We start from the raw sequence: 7599 nt of genomic DNA, 5'->3' as shown, positions 1-7599 counted from the left end.
GTATATTTACAGAGTTGTGCAACCATCACCATACTCAATTAGAATATTTTTATCACCCCAAGAAAAAACTTCATACCCAGTAATAATTCCAGTCCATTCCTTCTATCTCTCTTAACCCTCTGCAACTCAGTCCAATGCAATCATTAATCTACTTTCGTCTCTATGGATTTACCTCTTCTGGACATTTTGTGTAGATGGAATCATAGAATGTGTGATCTTTTGTGACTGGTTTCTTTCATTCAGCATCATGTTTTCAAGGCTTATCCACGTGTGGCATGTATCAATATTTTATTCCTTTTAATTGTCAAATAGTATTCCATTGTATGGAATTTTATTTATCCATATGTTAGTTGGTGGGTATTTGGATTATTTCCACTTTTTGACTATTAATGACTATTCCTGCTATTAATATTTTTGTATGAGTTTTTGTGGAGATGTATGCTTTCATTTCTCGTGGGTATATATACCTTGTAGTGAAATTGCTGGGCCATATGGTAACTCTAAATTTAACATTTTGAGGAACTGCTAAACAGTTTTCCTAATTGACTGAACCATTTTATATATTCTTCAACAATATTTGAGGGTTCCAATTTCTCTGCATTTTTGCCAATATTTCTTATTATCTGTTCTTTAAATGTACTTATTGACCATTTGTATATCTTCTTTGAATAAACATTTATTTAGGTCCTTGGCCTTTTCTTAAATTTATTATCTCTTTATTACTGAGTTATAAGATGAATATATCGTCTCTCGAGACGGACGGCTGCCGACGACGACGATATATAAATACATATATATGTATATATTTATCAGATAAGTGATTTGCTAATATTTCCTCAAATTCTAAGAATTGTCTTTTCACTTTCTTGATGATATCACTCATAGCACAAAAGTTTTTAATTTTGAGAAATTCCTTTTTGTTTCTTTTATCACTTGTGCTTTTGGTGTCATGTCATAAAATCCTTTGCCTAACTGAAGATCACAAATATTTACTCCTGTTTTCTTTTAAGATTTTTATAACTGATCAATATGGCTCAGTTGGTTGGGCATCATCCAGCAAAGCAAAAGGTCACTGGTTCGATTTCCAGTCAAAGCACGTGCCTGGGTTGCTGTTCCATCCCTGGTCAGGGCAGGTATGAGAGGCAACTGACTGACATTTCTCTCTCACATTGATGTTTCTCTCTCTCTCTTTCTCCCTTCATTCCCCTCTCTCTAAAAAATAAATAAATAAAATCTTTAAAAAATGATTTTTATAATTTTAACTCTTACATTCAGACCTATGATCCATTTTGGGTTAATTTCTGTGTATGGGGTAAGGAATGGTTCAACTTCCTTCTTTTGCATGTGGATATCTGGGTGTTCAACACCATTTATTGAAAAAACTACTTCCCCCATTGAATTGTCTTGGCTCCTTTGTCAAAAAGAAATTGACTCTAAGTTTATTTCTGGATTCTCAATTCTATTTCATTGATATATATGCCTACCTTTGTCAGTACTACACTGTCTTGATTTATGTAGTTAGTTTTGAAATCAGAAAGTATGATTCCTCCAATTTTTTTTTCGAGATTATTTTGACAATTCTGGGTCACCTGCATTTCCATATAAACTTTAGGTCCAGTTTGTTAATTTCTGGAAAAAAAAATCCAGCTAGGATTTTAATGGGAGTTGCATTGAATTTGTAGATCCCTAAATAATTTTATTTCTTTCTCTTCAGTCTGGATTACTTTAATTATTTTTCTTGACTATGTGCCCTGCTTAGAATTTCTAGTACAATATTGAGTAAAGCAGTGAGAGTGAACATTCTAATCTTATTCCTGATTTTAGAGAAAAGCATTGTCTTTCACCATTAATATGTTACCTGTGGGTTTTTCTTAGTTTGAAAAAGTTCCCTTCTATTCTTAGTTTATTGAATGTTTTTAATCATGAAAGGTATCAGATTTTGTCAAATTCTTTTTATTCATCTCATAAGATGGTAACATGGTTTTTGTCCTTTATTCTGCTATTTTTTATGTGTTGCTAAATTTGGCTAGTGTTTTGAAAATTTTTGTGTCTATATTTATTTTTTAAGATTTTATGTATTTGATTTTAGAAAGAGGAAGGGAGGGAGAAAGAGAGGGAGAGAAACATTGTTGTGTGAGAGATACATCAATTAGTTGCCTCTCACACATCCCCAAATGGGGACCTGGCCCATAACCCAGGCATGTACCCTGACTGGGAATCAAACTAGTGACCTTTTGATTCGTAGGCTGGCACTCAATCCACTGAGCCATACCAGCCAGGGGTGTGTCTATATTTATAAGAGATACTGTTTTCCAGTTTTTTTCTTTTTCTTGTAATCTCTTGGTCCAGTTTTGGTATCAGGGTGATACTGGCTTCATAGAATGAGTTCTGCCTATTCTTTTATATACATACATCTTAAATATATATATTAAACAATGTTATTATTTTTGCTTCAGTTGTTAAACACAATTTAGTAAAATCAAGAAATATAGTCTACTGTGTATACTCATATTTCTATTTGTTCACTGTTTTTCTTCCTTCCTGATATTCTGTGATTCCTTCATTATTTACTGTTTCAGTGACTTCCTTTAGTCATTTTTTTAGAGGAAGTCTATTACCAAATTCTCTTTGTTGTTCCTTCCTCTTACAATATCATGATTTCCTCCATTTTACTGAAGGATTCTTTTGCTGTGTGCTGAATTATAGGCTGATGGTTCTTTACTTTCAACACTTGAAAAATGTTGTGCCACTTCCTAGAAGCCCTCATGGTTTCGGAGGAGAAATTCCCTGTTGTTTGAACTGTTTTTCCCTCTATAAGTCAAGTATCATTTATCTCTTTCTGCTCTTAAGATTTTTTTTTTCTTTGCCTTTAATTTTCAGAAATTTGACTATCATGTGTCTTGTGGGTTTTTTTTTTTTTTTTTTTTTTTTTTTCAGTCCTATCTGGAGTTTGATCAGTTTCTTGAAAACATATGCACTTTGCCAAGTTTGGGAAATTTTCAGTCATTATCTAAAAATTCCTTTGTAGTCTTGCCTCTTTCTTCGTTCCTTCTGGGACACGAATGACATAAATGTTAGATCTTTTGTTATCCTCCCCTAGGTCCCAGAGGCTGTGCTCATTTTTTTCTTTTTAAGTCTGTTTTTTCTCTGTTATTTAGATTAGGTTACTTCTGTTGTACTAACTTCAAATTTACTGTTTATTTTCTCTGTTCTCTTTATTCTTCTGCTGAGCTTAGCCGTTAAGTTTTTCTTTTCTTTATTTTTGTATTTTTCTGCTCTAAAATTTCCATTCAGTTCTAATTTATATCATCAGTTTCTTTGCTGAAAATTTCTATTATTTTTATTTGTTTTAAGAATATTCATAATTGTTTAAGTATTTTTATGATGGCTGCTATAAAATCTTTGTCAGATAATTTCAGCATCTGTGTAAGCTCCATATTAGCATCTGTTGATTGTTTTTTCTCATTCAGATTGAGAATTTCCTGCTTCTTGGTATGACTAGCGACTTTTGATTGTGTCCTAGACATTTAGGGTATTATGTTGTGAGATTCTGGATCTATTTAAATGTTCTGGTTTAGAAAACTTTACCTGACACTGCTCCAGAGGTGAAGTGTGTGGGAAGCCACTTCCTTACTGCCAGAGGGTAGTGGACATCTAGATTTCCTACACAGCCTCTGTTGACACCTGAGGGTGGGGTGGGGAGAGAATCCTTTAACTGATGGTGGCCATAGAAGTCATACTCTTTATGAGATCAGTGACATCATCTTAGCCCAAGGTAAAAGGGTACCTCATTATTGTTTCCCACTTGATCTCCTCAACACTGTTGTAGGGAAGGGGTGCCTTATTAACACTAACTGGGAGTTCAGTGCACATGGCCTCTGCTGATATCACCCCATAGGGAGGTAGAGCAGTGCTCGATTACTGCCAGGAAGGGCTGAAGACTAAGCTCTGCCTGTGATCTCTACAGACACTGTGAGGGAAGAGTCTTGTTACTGTCAGGCATGGATGAAAGTCCTGGCCCCACTAGGGAAGAGGGTGTGCCTTGTTCCAGCCCAGCAAAATCTATAATCCTCAACCAGCATTTGCTGACAACATTGAAAGTGGGATGCACACTTTTCCACCATCATTGGGGTGGTGTCAGAGGAGGCTATGTGTACTGCTACCTCCACTTAGTGATAACAAGGCACCCCCCCCACAACAGCACTAAGTGGAGACTAAGTGGGGAGCAATAATGAGGAACCCCTCTCCCTGGGGAAAGATTGGTGGGGTAGGGACAGTTATTCTATCTTGCTAAGCTATTCCTTTACTAGTCTTTTGGTTAAGAGAATTTGCTTTTCTTGGGGTTTTGTTTTTTTCTGTTTTCTAACTTTGCCTGTTGGCATTTGCTGGTTACTGCTTCTTCAGCAAAAAGAAACACCAGGGAACTCACTACCATGTGTTTCTTCAGGTCCTGAGGTAGTCTACTTTCTCTCTAGCTTTCAAAGTCTCCTCATGTTTATTTTATATGTCATATCCAGAGTTTTAATTATATTTCTTTTGTGCCTAAATAGTGAATATTTGAGTTAATTATGACTTTTGATATTATCATAATTCTTTAGTGAATATTTTTATGACTAAAACCTTAGAATAGATTATTAGAAAAGGAAATACTGACCAGAAGTATGTGACTCTAAGATATTTCACACATTTTTCTAAATTGCTTTTCAGAAGGAACATACCCACATGTACTTTTACCAGCAATGTATAAAAGTACTCATTGGAAAAGATACCCTAGCCAGTTGGACTTAACAATGTTTAGCAGTTTTATCAGTGCATATTGATATGAGAGTTAAATTTCTACCATGGTTTTGAAAGACATGAAGGCTCACCATAACTTACTGTAAAATAATTCAACAAAGAAAAGATTTAACAATAATAACATCATTTATTGAATGCTTAAAAGTACCAGGTGAATATTTAATAATGACTAACAAGGTATTATTATCTTAATTTTCATGATACTTGGAGGTGGAGGCAATTTGCTTAGGTCACAGTTTTCTCCAGCTCCAAATCTGCATGGATTCACTGTGGACAGCAATGGTGAACTGATTTCCTTAAGCAATTAACGGGCCCATACATTGTCACAAATGAAGGACAGAACAGAAAACATTTTCTTTCTCAGAATTAGCACATGGCATATAGGATAAACCACTCAATTTCCTGATTCCAATTTCAATTAACAGATATTAATAATTAGTAACAGGACTTCTGGTCATAATGCTAATGTAGGTAGGCATGGCTCGCCTCTTTGCACAACTACATCAAAATTACAACTAAAATATAGCACAACCATTACTCAGAACTGTCAGAAATTGAGTTTAATGGAAGTCTGACAACTACGAAATTAAAGAAACCACATCCATCCAGACTGGTAGGAGGGGCCCAGATATGGCAAGGGCTGGTCCCAGACCCCTGTGTGGATAAAAAACCAGGAGGGATATTTTGGTAACAAGGAGTCCCAGCTCCACATAAGGCCCCCAGCCCAGAGTTCCAGTGCCAGAAAGATAAGTCCCCACAACTTATGGATATGAAAGCCAGTGGGGACTGAGTGGTGGGAGAAACTGCTGGAGCCCTAAGCAGTTCCTCTTAAAGAACCCACACATGGACTCACCTACTCAGACTCACTCCCTTTGTGCTCTAGCACCAGGGTAGCAGCGGGTAGCAGCTTGAAGGTGTCAGTGGCATACAGGGAGAAACCGAAGTATCTAGCATCAAGATGAGCAGAGGTCATTGTCCCTTTTCTAAACCCTCCCTTCACAGAGTCACAGAGCTGGCAAGCCATATCTGAGACTCCATCAACCTGGCTAATGCTGTTGACCCACCTTGGAGATCCCTAGAGACTCTGCTGCACCCAACTTATGGGACCACCCAAGCTGCTTTTTCTTTTTTTTTCAATTTTTTTTTCTTTTTTCTTTTTTTTCACTGTGTGGTTGCTTCTCACTTGTGCCCCCAACTGGGGACCTGACGTGCAACCTAGTAATATGCCCTGACTGGGAATCGACCCAGCAACACTTGGCTCGTAGGCCAATGCTCAATCCACTGAGCCACAGCAGCCAGGGCCCCCAAGCTGCTTTTTCATGTGAATGGCTGGACTTGGCTTATGCCATACAACTTCCTAAATCCCCTCAAACAAGCAACAACTGGCCTCAGTGAGCCCCACAGGCAGCACTAGCAGCAGTCAGCCTAGATTCACAGCTTGGCTTTGCCTGGGAATCTCTAAGTCCAGCACAAGTAGCAGCCATCTCAGTTTGCTTTATAGCTTAGGCAGGGTGGTCCCAGGCAATAGACAAGTTGGGGCTGATTTGGCCTGCACCACCTGGGAAACCCCAAAGCCAGCACACCCATTAGACACTACAGACCATGTTAGAGCACCACTATACTTCCCCTGCACAGCTGACCCTCCATGGAGGATGAAGGCTGGTGGTAAGTGGTCACGGCTAATCTTTGCCACTGACTGGCCTGGGTAAATCCCTCCCATTGATCTGCCAACAGCAACTAAAGCTCAACACAAGAGGAGGAAGCACTCAGCCCATATGAAGGGTGCACCTCAAATACCCAGCTTGGATGATAGAGGAATCTGTGCCATTGGACCCTACAGGACACCGACAACATTAGCCACACTAGCAAGACAGAGTCAAAGCAGCTCTACCTAATGCATAGAAATAAACACAGGGAGGCTGCCAAAACAAATTGACAAAGAAACTTGGCCCAAATGAAAGAACAGATCAAAACTCCAGAAAAAGAGCTAAATGAAATAGAAATAAGAAATCTATCACATGCAGAGTTCAAAACACTGGTTACAAGGATTTTCAAGGAACCTAGTGAGGACCTCAGTAACATAAAAAAGATCCAGTCAGAAATGAAGGATACATTAATTGAAATAAAGAACATCTTATAAGGAAACAACAGTAGATCGGATAAAGCTGAAAATCAAATCGATGATTCAAAACATAAGGAAGTAAAAAAACAAACAATAAGAACAACAAGAACAAGAAAGAATCCCCCCCCCAAAAGAAATGAGGATAGTATAAGCAGCCTCTGGGAAAACTTCAGAGGTCCAACATTTGCATCATAGGGGTGCTAGAAGGAGAAGAGAAAGAACAAGAAATTAGAAATCCATTTGAAAAAACAATGAAAGAAAACTTTCCTAATTTAGTGAAGGAAATGGACATGCATGTCCAATGAGCACAGAGAGTCCATACAAGATGGATACGAAGAGGCCCACTCCAAGACACATCATAATTAAAATGACAAAGTTTAAAGATAAAGAGAGAATCTTAAAGCAGCAAGAGAAAAGCAATTAGTTACCTACAGGGGACGGTCAGCTGATCTCTCAAAAAACAACTTTGCAAGCTAGAAGAGATTGGTAAGAAATATTCAAAGTCATGAGAAGCAAGGACCTACAGCCAAGATGGCTCTACTCAGCAAAGCTATCTTTAGAATTTAAGGGGAGATAAAGAGCTTCCCAGACATGAAAAAAAAAAAGGAGTTCATCATCACCAAACCATTACACTGGGGAACAATTTTTGACATAATTCCTGTTTATTTCAATTTTTCAGC

This window comes from Furipterus horrens, unplaced genomic scaffold (genome assembly GCF_987537825.1).
Source record: "Furipterus horrens unplaced genomic scaffold, mFurHor1.1.pri manual_scaffold_4, whole genome shotgun sequence".
Taxonomy (NCBI): domain Eukaryota; kingdom Metazoa; phylum Chordata; class Mammalia; order Chiroptera; family Furipteridae; genus Furipterus; species Furipterus horrens.
Note: the sequence above shows the minus strand (reverse complement) of the source record.